The 14,965-nt window shown below is 47.2% G+C and overlaps 1 long non-coding RNA gene across 1 annotated transcript; it reads left to right on the top strand.

Moving 5' to 3' along the window:
* The first annotated feature begins 1,652 nt into the window (after window positions 1–1,652).
* Window positions 1,653–11,957, top strand: LOC309795031. The gene is made up of 3 exons (XR_014292208.1): window positions 1,653–2,331; window positions 9,383–9,535; window positions 11,919–11,957. It is a non-coding gene; the product is annotated as an uncharacterized lncRNA (long non-coding RNA).
* Window positions 11,958–14,965: the final 3,008 nt, after the last annotated feature.

Genomic DNA, 14,965 nt, shown 5'->3' with positions numbered 1-14,965 from the left:
CCGGAGCGGCCGCCGCATAGCCAGGACACAGGTCTCGGCAGCGGGGTCTGAGGCGCACCCCGCGCCGAGCAGAACAGCCCGAGGGTCTATGGGCGCGGGGGGCGTCTGCTTGGAGCTCCAGGGCGCTTGAGAGGGGGACTAGGCCTGTCCCGCCCAGCATGTGCCCATCCAGGTCTGGCTCCCCTCTGCGGTTCAGCAGCCAGGGTCTCCGGGGTGGGGCGGGGCGGGGAGGGTCGTCTCGACTTAGGGTCCCTGGCCTGGATCCAGTTAGAGGGCCAAGTCGATAAGGCCCGGGAGCGGAGAGGTCGGGAGGGGTTCTTCAATCCCTTTTACTTTTCCCCATCGCACACCCCACACCCCGGCCACTCCGACCTTAGGTATGGGGCCCAGATCGCAGAGGACCCGGAGAACCCGTCAGGGCTCTCCTGTACCGGCGACTCCTAACAGGGTGGGGAGGGGTCTCCCGGCCTTTGCCCCTCACATCCCATTCCCCCCTACCCCCCCATAACCTAGGCGGGTCCAGCTGGGAGGGGGAAGAGTCGTCTGGCTCCATCTTCATCCCGTCCCCCCTTTTCACAAAACCCTAGGCTTCGGGAGAGGGGTGGGTACGAGGAAGGGTCTTCCTGACATCCCCAAACAGCCCTTCCTCAGGAGGGTCTGAGCGGAGGAGGAGGAATACCGCGGTTTCATCCATCACATCCAGACCCTCTTTGTAAGCTCAAGCAGCCGAGGTGTGGGGAAGGGTCCTCCTGCCTCCGATTCTTTCATCCCGGAACACTCCCTGCCATCCTCAATAATCCAGGCAGCCTCGACTTCAGGCACAGACGGAGGGAGGCTCCAAGCTCTCAACGCCCTCTCAAGAGAGATGGTGGGGTAGGTCCCCAGCCCTCGCCCCTCACGCTTAAGAGCCTCCTCCACCATAAGACAAAAACTAACCAAAGCTACTCCGACCTCAGGCGCGGGGTCACAGGGAGGCCCACGAGGGGTCAGTCAGCAGCTCTCCGGGACAGATGGTCTTGAGGGCGGTGAGGTCCCATCAACTCCCCAGGCCCTCTCACACCTCAATTCATTCCTTCCTCAATAAAACAAAAGCGAATCCAGCAGCACCGACCTCAGAGATGCGGAAGGGCGGTCGGCGCCCGGCAGCGCATCCAGCTCCTCCGGGCTCCTCACGGCTTCGGCTTCCAGGTGGAGGGCTCTCGACGCGGGGCGGCGGCGGCGGCGGCGGCAGAGAAGGCTGAGACCGCTCCTCTTCGCTCCGGAGCCTCCCTCAGACTCAGCACCTGGAGCGGCGAACAGCTCCGCGCCTCATTCCGCTGACCCCGCCTCCTCCGCGCCGCCGTAGCCAATAGAGATCCGAGCCCCGCCCAGGGGGTCGCCCATTGGGGGGCGCCATCTCCCCTCCCTTCGGCCCCGCCCGCGGGTTCTTCTGTCTCTCTTGCTAGACCAAATCCCCGAGAGCCCGCCGGTGTTTTCGTACAGCCTTCTGGAACTTGTAGTCCTTTAAGGACGCGGAGTGGGCTCATATCTCCGGCAGATAATGAGAGATAGACTGCATTTCCCAGGGTGCATTGACAAAACCGAGGCGCTGAGGAGGGCGGGAGGACTGTTTCTATAGCAAAGGCGGCTGGTTGGGGACGGCTGACGGAGTAATGGGGCAGGCCGCCGGACCCTCGAAGGATTGTGCGTGACTTCGGGCAGCCTCCTTTGGGAGGCCGTTTCCATTCTCTTTTCACCTCGGTCCCCACCCGGGGACTCTGGGCCTCAGTTTTCTTATCTGGAAAGAAGGGCATGGAGTCGTCTCCCCGCCCACACTCCGCGGTGTTAGGGCAAACCGAGGGCGAGCTGCCCAGCAAAGGTGAGAGAGGATGGAGACCTTCGGCTTGAGAGTGGAAGGGGCGCATTCTGAACTTTATCTCTTTGTTTTTGCCTCTATCTTGTCATAGAGGAGCGCTTTGTTTTTGGTCATTTTCCTTGGGCCATCAAGGCCTTCTCATCCCGGATTCTGGCCTCCTTCACGCCATCCCCCGTACCGCAGCGTCTCCCACAGCGTAGCCAGAGGGCGCTTCTGCTTAAAACCCTTCACCAGTCTTCCCATTGCCTCCGGAATTAAACCCACATTCCTCAGTGTCAATCTAAAGGCCCTTCAAGATCTGGACTCCACCTTCTTGCAACACTCTGAACTTCTTTGGAAGCTGGGAAGCCTTAAGCACTTGTTCTCTCCCGTGGGTGCCTCCACCCTGCACTCAGCTAATGCCTCACACTCTTCAAGCCCCAGCCTAGACGCTGCCTCCTCAGTGAAGCCTTCCCAGATGCCCGGCTCCATATGAGGTACCTCACCTTGTGTTTGAGCAGCACCCTCTACTTCCCCCATTCTACTTGTGTATTTGAGTATCTGTCTTCCATATTAGATTATAAGATCCACAGAAAAGGGACCGTGTCTATATTATTCACACTTACAGTCCAGTGCCTGTAGTGTCTGGTGCATGGTAGGTACTCAATAGATATTTGTTGAATTGAAAATGAATGTATTGTCATTGAATTTCGCATGATCTTGATCTCCTATGGTTAGGCATTTCCCATTGCTGAAAGTGTTCAACTAGAGGGATACCACCGCCTTGAAGAAATGTTTATGTTATTCAAACAATGGATTGAAATTTTGCCTGAGTGCTTTGAGGGCCTTTCCAGTCTTGTGACGCAAGGGAGTGATAGATTCATGTCTGTCATTCCTTGGAAGTCCTGTCAGTTCTCCCCTAAATGTCATCAGTTCTTCATGTTCCCCTATTTCTAGCTGTTGGCCCTTCTTCTTTCTGTGCCTGAACACCCTACCTCCCACTCCCTTTCTGGGAAAGATCTTTTGCTCCTGTCAGTTATGGAATAAAGGCAGTCTGAGATCCCTGCCCTTCTTTCAGCCCTCTGCTCAGCATCATAGGGCCCTGGTGGTGATATCCCACCTTGCTAGGTAGCATCTTTTCTGATTCTTTTTCCACTCAGGGCCCTGGTGTTGGCCAGATGGTCCAATTAATCCCACACATGCTTCATATGTCACCACATCCAGACATTTTGGATATATCTTAGCTAAAGCATTCTTGGGAGAATGCCTTAATAAATGGGAATAGTTAATTCGTGGCCAAAGAAGTAACCAGGGAGGCTGTTACCCTGAACCTGATTCAAACCAAAAAGACAGCCTGAGAAAGCAACCCTGCCATCCTTGCGCTGATGACATCCAGGGAGGGAAGGCTAAAATGAGGGAAGGAGTCAAGTGGATTGCACTTAGGAAAGAACTAACAGGACTTCTAACTAACAGGCAGAGGGGCTTTGATCCTGGCTAAGCCATGAGGAAAGGCCTTTGGAGCTGGGCGGACAGATAGTGGGGGAGCTCATTACTGAAGATGAGGAAACTGTAGGAGGTAGGAGGAAATGGGGTTTGTGCTGACACAGAGTGCCTAATTTTGTGGATGCAGTGAGAGCAGAGGTTGTTGGAAAAGTGGGAAGGGGAGGACTACACCACAGGGTGGACACCAGCACAGCATCGGCAGAGTATCAGCAGAGGGCTACCAAAGAAGACCGCCTGGAGCAACAGTTGAAACTCTAGAGGTCAGTTTAGCCCTTCAGGAGTAGTGCTAGTTTTCAGGAAATTGTTATAAGTAGGGTAAAAGTCAGGGTTCCACGATTCTCCCAGAAAGCAGGGACTAAAATTGCATCGGCCCAGCCAAGCAGATTCAGGAAACCTGGATTCTAATTCTGACTTTGCCTCTGATTAGATGTATGACCCTGGGCTGGACCTGTTTCTTCAGTTGTAAAATGCTATTTATTGGTGGTAGGGAGCAGATAATAAGGTAGAGGTGGGGGAATTCAAGCCCATTTACTAGCTGTGGGACCTTGTACACACTACCTTCTCAGATCTACAGTTTGCTTATTTGACAGTGTTGTAATGGAGAAATGAGACGCCTTATGTAAAGCACTTCATAAATATTAAGCACTTAATGAACGTTTGTCTGTTTCCACATTCTTCATCTTGGATTATCAGTAGTTGGTTTGATTGTGAACAGATAGGCAGGGGGTAATGTCCTGGGCAATCTGGGTTCAAATCCCCATTCTCTTATTAGTTGTATGATTTTGGTCAGGCATATGCTCAATATATTTGTTTTGTCTTTTTTAAGGAGTGGTTTTAGAGCAGAGAATTGTGAGAGAAAGGAATTCTAGATGCTTATAAACTAGAGTTGCAAAGGATTCCAGGGGAACACTGAGCTAGCCTGCTACCTTGTCAGAGAGGCAAAAGGTCTCAGTGAAGTTCCATAGGTCTTCTAATTCATTAACAAGGGGATTAACCAGAATGCTGAATCTCAGACATGGGGCTGGAGTGATTAATCAGGGCTTGCTCCTCTCAGTATATCAGGCTGAGAAATATAACTTTATTCTAATGATAATGAAGGTTTTTAAGAAGATGTGCATTTTGAAAAGGTCTAGGGCCTGTGTGGAAAATGACCAGGAGAAGATGAGGCTTAGATGTAGGTTGCAAGCTGCTGCAGTGATCAGGCACGGCATCAATGAAGATGGAAAAAAGGGGTAGATCTGAGATGTATTAAGGAGGTAAATATTCAGGGTATTCCCTGGCAGTGCAGTGGTTAGGATTCGATGCTTTCACTGCCATGGGCCTGGGTTCAATCCCTGGTCGGAGAACTAAGATCCCACAAGACACGCAGTGTGGCCAAAAGAAAAAAAAGAAATATCAAGAGGACTTTGTGAGTGATGAGCTGAGGGTGTGGCAGAAAGTGGGGAGTCAAGGGTGATGCCCAGGTGTCTGCCTTGGGTAACTAGGTGAATGCATGGTGGTGCTTTCCTCTGAGGTATGGAATAGTAAAGGAGTAAGTTTAGGCAGAAAGAGGAGGAGGTGAGTTTGAGGTGAGTGGGACATCAGGTGAGATGTCCATTAGGTGATTTGGAGCTTATCTTGGGAGAATGCCTTAATATATGGGAGTAATTAATTCATGGCCAAAGAAGAAGCAATCAGGGAGACTATTACCCTGAACCTAATTCAAATCAAAAAGACAGAGCCTGAGAGCCTGTCATCCTTGAGAGATCTGATCTGGAGAAAGAACGTTAAGTTATCAAGTTCTTAACATATACATCATAACTGAAGCCATGGAAGTGAATGAAATCCTTCAGTAGAGAGGGTGAAAGAGAAGACCAAAATTCCTTGGGAAATGCCAACATTTAAGGGACAAGTAGAGGAAGAGGAGCCCAGAAGTAAATGTGAGAACAGAGAGACAGGAAGAAAACCAAAGAATGGTGTGCCACAGAAGCCAAATGGAGGAAGTAAAGTAACGTGCTGTAGTCTAGTAAGCCAAAGTCTGAACAACTGAACCCCAGATTTAGCAACACAGAGGTCACTGGCAATCTTGGAGAGAGTAGTTTCAATGGAGCAGCAGGGGCAGAAGTCTGAGTGTGTGGGAAGTGGATGTAGATAACTCTTGTTAGTGGTTTTGAAGGGGAGGAGAGAAAACCAGAAAGGATGTAGAGTTAGGAGACAGTTTTAAGTTGGGAGAGATTAGGACATTTAAAAATGCTCATGGGGAAAAGCCAGTATATGGACGGTTGAGGATACAGGGAACAGAAGGGTTGAAGGATGAAGTGAGGTCACCAAGAGGATGGGAGGTGGTGGGGTTCAGAGTGAGCCTCAGGCGGGAGAAAGGAAAGGAAGGAGTTGGAGATGCAGGTAGGTCAGCAGTTTGGTAGGTAGGTAGTTGGGAGGTGGGCTCAGGAAATGGAGGGAATTCACACCTGATAGCCATTACTTGTGATGGGAGGCAAGGATATCTACTCAGTGTGAGGAAATGGGATGGGGTGGGAAGCTTGGAGAAAGAGGAAAATGTTCAAGATGGCTGCTATGGAAAAGAGGAGGGAAAGCTAATAGCAACCCACAGAGACTGCAGGGCAGTGGTGAGGGACTGCTGAGGCTGGAGGCCATGGGTTTGTGGGGGCACTAATCTATGAGGTATGGGCTCTCTTCAGCATCCCATCAGCCCTGAGATAGGCCTGGAGAAGGCTACTGGTGAGGCTGATCCAAGGCTGGGCTTTGCTGGACAAGGGAGACAATTCTTTAAGGAAGTTGAAGATGCTGACAAGAGAGGTGGAAGATGTAGTCCACCAAGAGGAAGGAGGGGAAGCCAGAATGGAGTGGAAAGATTGGAGGGGTGGGGTTCTCAGTGGAGTGAGAGAATAGATGTGATGGGTGGGAGAGAAGAGCAGGGAGGGCAGGCATGTTGGTCAGAGGTAGAGGAGCTATGGGCAGGGGCAGAGTGGCTGGATTGGACAGAGGAGATCATGGGTTTGAAAGGCAAATTTGTTGGATGGGTCATTGGCAAGTCTTCCAGGAGGATGACTGCTTTGAAGGAGAGAGGAAGTCTGGTAGCCCTTTGCCAAACTGTACACTGAGTGAGAAGTTAACAGGTGACGGCCAGGAGGAGGGATAGGGTGCAGAGCATTCTGACATGAGTGTCACAGGAATCAAGATGTTGGGAGCTAAGAAGGAGCCCTCTTACCCAGGGCATGATGGGTAAGGAGGAAGAGAAGCAAGAAGCTTTCTCATATATTTTCACAGAAGTATCGTCTCAACATCATCTACACATGATCAGTTTTATAGACACCTAAAAGGCAGAATGTCTAGGAATAAAATTAACCAAACCAAAAAAACAATTCCAGATTTCATGATGAAGTTTTAGCAACCAAGTTCAATGGTAGTGATTCCTGCATTTATATTTTGGTATAGTTTGTAGTTTTAAGTACGTGCATATCAACTAGAAAACCTGTTTAACAATTTTGCAAATTTCGTTTCTTAGCAACTATTTGTTTTCTCAGTTTAGAACATAAATTAGAGAACTTGTGTTGACTTTTTTTTTCAAATGTAGAGTTTAGAGCTTAATTCATGCCTTTGAAATGCCATGCATTTGAAATGTAGCCGTTTTCCTTTCTGCATCCTTGAAAAGGATTACAAGAATATTATTAGTCTTTCAGATAATCTTGCCGGCACATACAGACTTGCCACAAGGGTCTCCTATCAGTAATGTTGGATTGTGAGTGATGCTGCAGAAGTGTTGTGTATGAGATATTTAAGATGAGTCAAATAAGCAGCCAACTTTAGGGTTTCCTAAACAGCAGCTCAGTTTATAATTAAGAGACTTGGTATAGAATATGAAATGTGCATCTAAATGTTAGTTGAGCAAAATTACCTCCGTAATTTCTAAAGAAAAAAGGACAAAATCAGTTAATTGCTCTGGACAATCTCTCTCTCTTTTTTTTTTTTTTTAAAGCAGTATTATTTAAAAATACTTTTGTATGGGGGTAATTCCCTGGGGGTCCAGTGGTTAGGACTCGGTGCTTTCACTGGGTTCAATCCCTGTTCTGGGAACTAAGATCCCGCGCAGCGTGGTCAAAAAAAACCCCCAAAACTTTTGTATTGTTGATATGTTGATATGTCTTTGTAATCTTGAAACAGACCTGCTATTCCAGCCCCTTAAAGCAGGGGGTGCTCAGAAAATATTTCATGAATCAACTCATGAATGTTATGATAATCTGTCCATTGTTTAAAATTCTTCCTTTCATCTTAAACTTTCATAAAATATTTTTATAAAAGGAGTGATTCCTCTTAAACATAAGTCAGATCATGTCACACCTCTGTAAAAATGCCTCCAGTGGCTTCTTTGTCTCTTTGAGTGCAAGCCTTTCAGCCTTTATGATGGCTTACAGGGCCATATACACTCTGACTCCTGTAGCTTCTCTGCCTCATCTCCTAGGCTCCTTCTGCTTCAGCTCATTGACCTCCATGTTATTCCTTGATTGCATCAAGTACACTTTGGCCTCAGGGCCTTTGCACTTGCTGTTCCCTCTGCTTGAAAGATCTTCCCTAGATATCCTCACGGACATCCCATATAAAATGGCAGCCTTTCCTCTCCTGGCACTCTCTATCCCCCCTTCCTGCTTTTTTTCTCCGATAGCACTTACTACCACCTGACATATTATACATTCTTTTACTTATCCGTTTATTGTCTGTCTCTTCCCCACTCTCACTCCTCCATTAACCCACTAGAATGAACTCTCCTTTAGGGTAGAGACTGTGTCTATTTTGTTTACTGCTCTACTCACAGCACATGGCACAGCACCTGGTACATAACAGGTACTCAGAAAAACATGGTGAATGAATAAGAATAACATTACCATCTCTAGTACATGATCCTAACATCTATTTTTATTTTTCCATGCAGTCCACATGTAGGACACATGTATTTAATATTTCATATTCTGGAAATCATAGATTAGGTATAATTTTGAGTTCTGCTTGTTTTTTTCAACATGTAATAAGCATTTTCCCTTGCTAAGATTGAATTCTTTTCTCAATTGTTCATTCTCTGATTCATTCAACAAATAGCTAATGAGGCTTTTCTATGTTCCAGACAGTGCTAGGACTACAGTAGTAAATAAGATGCAGGACTTGCCCTCGACGAACAGAGATTCTTTATAAACACCATCTTTAATGATTGCCTAATATTCCATCAAACACCATACTATACTTAACCGCTCTCCTATTTGAGACTTTTTGTTTATCATTAATAATGATGTAATGAATATCTCCAAATATATACCAATTACCCTTTACAAATTATTCTTTAAGGTAGATTCCCGAGTGAACAGTTACTGGGGTAAAGGATTAAATATGCTTTTGGTTTCTTTAAGATTTTTTTTGGGGGGGATGTGGACCATTTTTAAAGTCTTTATTGAATTTGTTACAATATTGTTTCTGCTTTATGTTTTGGTTTCTTGGCCCTGGGGCATGTGGGGTCTTAGCTCCCTGACCAGGGATCGAACCTGCACCCCCTGCATTGGAAGGCGAAGTCATAACCACTGGACCGCCAGGGAAGTCCCGCTGTTGGTTTTTTGATACCGTCTGCCACATTGATTTCAAAAAGTGGTGGTACCCATTTTACCCAATTGCCAGTACGAATGTTCCAGCTTTATCACAACCTCTCCAGTACTGGACATTACTTTTCAGTTTTGGCTCATGTAACATATAAAATGACCTTTCCTTTTATTTTTGCATATAATTGATGTCTAGTAAGAGTGCATATTTTTGGTTTTCTTCTTTTGTCATTGTTTAGTTCAGTGGGTCCCTAGGAGGCTCTTGGAGGGTGATTGTAGATTGTGCCCAATGTTTAGCACACATTGTTGGCTTATAGTATCTTAGAGTTGGAAGGGACTGTATTCATCATCCAGTTCAACTAAAATTCCTGATAGATGGCTTTCCAGCCTCTGTTTGTATACCCCTGGCAATGGGGACCTCACCACCTCACAAGGAAGTCTGTCTTGTTTTTGCCCTGTTCTACAGGTGTTGACCTGGCATGCAGTCACTGTGGCTCCTGTGTGGCCCCATTTCTGCCCTCTGAAGCAGCAGAGTCCACGCACCAGATGTTACAGAACCTCCCTACCTTGGCTTCCCATCTCTGCAAATATGTGACCAGACTAGAGTGGTCAACCCCAGGTAAGTCTGGCAGGCCCAGAGGCCAAGACACTGTCCCACTCACAAGTCTGCAGCGGCTGTGTCAGCAACCTCTTTAGCTGGGTTCATATGAATCTCAAGGTCAGCTGAGATTCTAAGACCTTCTTTACATGACCTGAAGCCTCTTATCCCACGCTTCTGCAGTTGATCTTTTTTTAGATGTTGGGGGTAGGAGTTTATTAATTAATTAATTAATTTTTGCTGTGTTGCGTCTTTGTTTCTGTGCGAGGGCTTTCTCTAGTTGTGGCAAGTGGGGGCCACTCTTCATCGTGGTGCGCGGGCCTCTCACTGTCGCGGCCTCTCTTGTTGCGGAGCACAGGCTCCAGAAGCGCAGGCTCAGTAGTTGTGGCTCACGGGCCCAGTTGCTCCGCGGCATGTGGGATCCTCCCAGACTAGAGCTCGAACCCGCGTCCCCTGCATTAGCAGGCAGATTCTCAACCACTGCGCCACCAGGGAAGCCCCTGCAGTTGATCTTTTTAAACCTGAAAACAGGACTTTGCTTTTCTCCCTGTTTTTTTTCAATGTGTTGGTAGAGAAGCTGCCCTGGTCGACTCCTGCTGTCTAAAATGGGGATAATAAGAGTCATTCTGACAACTTCATGTGTTGGTGTGATGATTGAATGAGTTGCAGAGTTGGACATTTTTCACTCATTTTGGTTGCCTGGCAGCTGAGCCTCCTTCCTGTGCTTGAGGAATTCCACGCGTCATGAAGTGGAGCCATTTTCCTTTGCAGCTAAGGCCTGGGCATCGGCCTCAGGCTCAGCCTTCTCCAGTCAGACAAGCCCCCCATCCCCATGCCACCCCTTACCAGTTTTGAATTGGAAGCCAGTGACAGCAAAGGAGCAGAGTCTGCTTTACAACCCTTTTAGTGACTTGATGGGTGCAATCTGTTTCCAGTGACTGCAGTTTTACGGGCACCATCGAGCATAAGGGTGTCTGTGGTGTAGGTAGCAGGGACAGTATGCTAGACTCTGTAGTCATGATGATGTCTCCTTAGACCGTTGCTGAGTTAGGGTTTGGGGCATTGTTCCTGACTCTGTGCTTCCAAGTCTGAGTCTCAACTCTCCTGGAGATTTTGTGAGCTATATACAGGATATGAAAAGTGCATTGAAAAATGCTAAGCACCACACATATGCAAGATATTATTGTTTGGGATTTTGATACTTAAGTAGTGGGCATGAGGGGAACGGGGGGATGTTCGCCTGAGCTCTTTACCTGCTGAGAATTCAGACAGGTTTAGACATGCCTGGAAAGCTGGCTGGTGGGAGGGTGTGATGGCAGGAACTTGTGGGCTAGACACTGGCTCAACAATTAAAGGCTGACCGCTGACCCCAAGGCCGTTGGAATGGAGATGTCAGTTGCCAGAGGGCCTGCTGGGCACACACAAGTGGACTGGCTATTTGCCCTCTCCTACCCTTGGGCCATTACCAAAAGCCAGGGCCAGGAGGTGGGGCTAGGCTATAAAGCAGGTCACCTGTGGCTGTGCAGTTGCCTCTGGGGTATCCTCACTGGGGTGCAAGAGGAAACCTGTCTGAATATGCCCCCCACCTGGAACCACAGGAGGGTTTATGAGTAAGTTGGGATTCCATCTTGGGCTGCCTTCAGGCTGCCCTTTGTCCCACTGAGCTGTGGCTTGGAGCTCTCCAGCCCTGCCTGGCTGTGCCTCTAGAGTCCTGCGTCACAGGCTGCCATCTGAGTCCATCAGCCCTGGATGACCCAGAGTGGGACTGAGGCTGGCACTGCTGCTGTGGTCATTAATGGGCCCTTGGGAGCTTTGTGATGTTGAGTACAGCCTCTCTGGGGACTTCCTATTTTGAACCTCAGATCACTCCCAAATCAGCCTGGCTCGATGTGTGTATGGGGGTGTGGTGCTTCTGCCTTAGGGCATTCCCTGAACACTGAACACCATTACTGGGCCTGATCCCTGCCTTTGCCCAGTACCCTGGTGCACCTCCAGGGAGGACCGAGATCTTGATGTGCCCAAATCAGCCAGAGGTCATGTATTGGGCCTGGACCATATGGTCCTGCCTTTCAATGTCTAAGTTACTTTGTGTCAGGTAGTACCCTGGCACTTTACATGCTTCCTCTTATTAAATCTTCACCACAATTCCATGAACTAAGTACCATTATAATTCCTATTTTACAGACAAGGAAACTGAGACCCATAGAGGTTACAGGACTAGCTCAAGGTCACACAGTCAGTAAGTGGCAGAGCTGAGCTTGTCATTCGCCAGCAGAGCCTGAGAACTGCCTTTCCTTCAGCCCATTCCACTGTGGGGCAGCTCTGTCTGTTGAAGTGTTTTCTCTTACATGGAGCTAAAATTTTCTCCCTAAGTCAGTCTTATTCTTGTTTCTGCTTATCCCAGTGGCCCACTGTGGCAGCTCCTGGTCTCCCAGTGTTCCGGCTCAGTTCTCTACTCCATTCATGGTTGGGGTACTTCATCTTCTTCCTCTGGTAATATTTGAACCATTTTGTATCAGCTAAGTCCTTAGGACAATCACTGCAGGAAGATCATGGCTGGGTAGCTCTCTAATTCTCTAGTTACCTTGACTCTAAAAGTACTAGGATCCAGTCTGTCCCACTCCTGAATGGGTTGTGTCAAGAAATAGTCAACCTAGCCACTGGCTGTAGAAGGGACTTGGGAGAAAGTTCTCCTTCACTGAGAAAAATGGCAGAAAAACAGTCAAAACAGCAGAAACAGTATTAATACTATGCTAAGGTTTTTGTTGCTTCTGTCTCCCTGACTGGAATACAGGCTTCCTGAGGGCAGGGATTTTTGCTAGTTTTGTTTACTGCTGTATCCCCAGTGCCTAGAATGGTGCCTGGAACACAGTGAATATACAAATATTTGTTGAACGAATGACTAATACAGTTCCACATCCAGTGTCACCTCCTTAGGTTACTAAGTTGTTTTGGAGAATAATGTGATCTCCCCAGCCTATGGCTTTGCATTACCTCACCAGTAGTTTTTCTGATTTTGTTGTAATTTTGATTCATAACCATATGTAAAGTACATTTGATAAATAATCCTGCCTCAAAAACAATTTTCTTTGATCTGGTAAACCCAAGTATAAACTGGAATTTGGTTCAGCTTGGTGGAGAGCAAGGAGGAGTTACTGGATTTCTAGTCTCCTGTCCTATGGAAAAACATTCTGTGACTTTCTGCTTTGAATTTTGAGCTTGAATTCAGAATGTAAGTCTACCAGGAAACAACGAAGTGAGAGGAATGTTAGTCTCTACATTTTCTTCTCATTCTCTGTATATAAAAAAATACATCTCATTGTTGAAAATGAGAAAATACAGGTAAGCAAAGTGATGAAATTAGAAACCACTTATATTCTCACCATTCAGAGATGGTTATGGCTATTATTTTTCTGTTTATATTAAATATGAAATTAGCTGACATCTGACATGGTGATTGATTCAGTGAAGGAGCTACCTTTTTATGATGAGAAGGTGAACGTGGGAGATAGATCTGGTTTCCAGCCCAGGTCGACCTGTGCTAAGAGGAGCCCACAGATCTGAGTCCAGCAAGGCACAGGGAGCAAAGGTAAATGGATGGAGTCACCTCCAGTTTACATCCCAGAATCTGACCTTGGAGTGCGACCCCTAGAAGTGCAGGAGGCTAGACTGGGAAGTAAGTGAGGAAAACAACTTTGACCTGGCTGAACATCCCAGATTTGACATACAGCAAATTTCATGATATTTTCCTAGAAATGGGAGTATCTTTTCCGAAGATACTGAAGAACTGAAGTTGAGATAATCTTGGAAGAGTTGGCCCAAGGATGACTCTCAGAAAGACAGGCTGTGTAAGCAAGGCTCTGGGAACTGTGAACACAGTGAGGGCTTACTGTGTAATTGGCTGGTTTTCTCTGGACCAGTTCTTTTCCACCCTGATTTTCTAGGGAGGGACCACATCACTTCTGGTTCATGACTCACTGCAGGAAAATGTGAAGATCTGTGTGACTTGGACCTGAGGTCAAGTTCTTGGGCAACTTAGCACCTTCAAGCTGCCCTATATGGGATTCCTAGGAAGCCTGGGGCATGGGCCAAGTAACTCATATTTTTCTTTAAAGTTAATGCAAATTTGCGTTCTTCTCCCTGATATTTGTCTTAATATTAAAATAATATTTTAAAAAATCTTTAAGTGAAGTTGATATTCTAGGGGGCTAGGCACACAGGCACTTTGTGTAAATGTTTCTTGAATGAATGAATGTTGCTCACTCCCATCTCTGGGATGCTCTTGCTCAGGCTGTGGCAAGTCTGGAAAAGCATGATGGGACCACTGGGCTGGGAGGTAAAGGATTTAATACTCACTGGGCACCACCTATATGCCAGGTGAATTGCCAGGTTTTTTTCCTACACAGCCTCAGTTTAGTCCTCATAATCCTACCAGGGTCCCTATTTTATAGGCAAGTAGTTGGAGAATCAGAGAAATTAGGTAACTTTCTCAAGGCCTGGAATGGGGCAGGACCAAGATGAAAATCTTGGTCTGTCTGGGCCTCTGATCCCTCCATATACCACATGGCCCACTGAGGCCAGTTCACCCATCAATTTCTTGGAGACTGCATGGGGAATGCGGCCCACTGCTGTGTCCTGGGGGCATGAAAGAAACTCCACAAGTCTATCTTCCTGTACTGAAGGCTGAAAGAACGGGGATCACAGAACTTGACTGTGGCAGGGGAAGGCAGCCCCTCTGGGGGTCTGGAGCACATACTTTCATTCCTAAGCTGGCCAAGTTGGGGACCCTGGGATGCTCCATGAGGAAAAGGGCACACTTGCTATGTTATTTCAGGATAACAAGCATTCTGGATGGTTGTTGGCATTTGTAGTTCATTTAATCTTTTGAACTTTGTTCCTAGTCTGTTATAGCTCAAGTTCAAGTTTCACTGTCTCCACTCAGCTATGAGTTGAGTGTCCCTGGCTGAGGGACCCACCATGGCTTTGTGGAACTCTCCAAAAGCACAAATTATAAGGTTATTGTAATTCCAGATTATTCACAGATGTCCGGGGGTGGTTGTTAACATGATTATTCAGTGAGGGCATTGCAGTCCCTGAAGCAGACGTGGCCATTTCACCTTCCAAGAAGAGCCCATGATGTCTTTCTCCTCCTCTTTAAGTTAGTGTCATGGCACCTTCAACTCTTACTTCCAAAACTCCTTCCCTAGGACACAAGGCAGGCAGGTGGGTGTGTGTGTGTGTGTTGGAGGGTGGGTGGATTGGGGACTTGAGCCTAGAGAGCTGGATTCCTTAAGGCAATTATAAGTGGTTGCAAAAGGTAAATATGGTATAAACCCACAATATACAGGCTTAGAGGAGGAGCTGGAAGACTTGTTCCTGGGTGTTAACTAGCAGTGGTGTCTTTGAGAGGGAGTCCACACATCCTTCAGTTCTTTTACCTGCCTACATTTT

This window comes from Mesoplodon mirus, assembly GCF_964341445.2.
Source record: "Mesoplodon mirus genome assembly, chromosome: 19".
NCBI classification, from domain to species: Eukaryota; Metazoa; Chordata; class Mammalia; order Artiodactyla; family Ziphiidae; genus Mesoplodon; species Mesoplodon mirus.
This window is presented reverse-complemented; position numbering and strand designations above follow the sequence as displayed.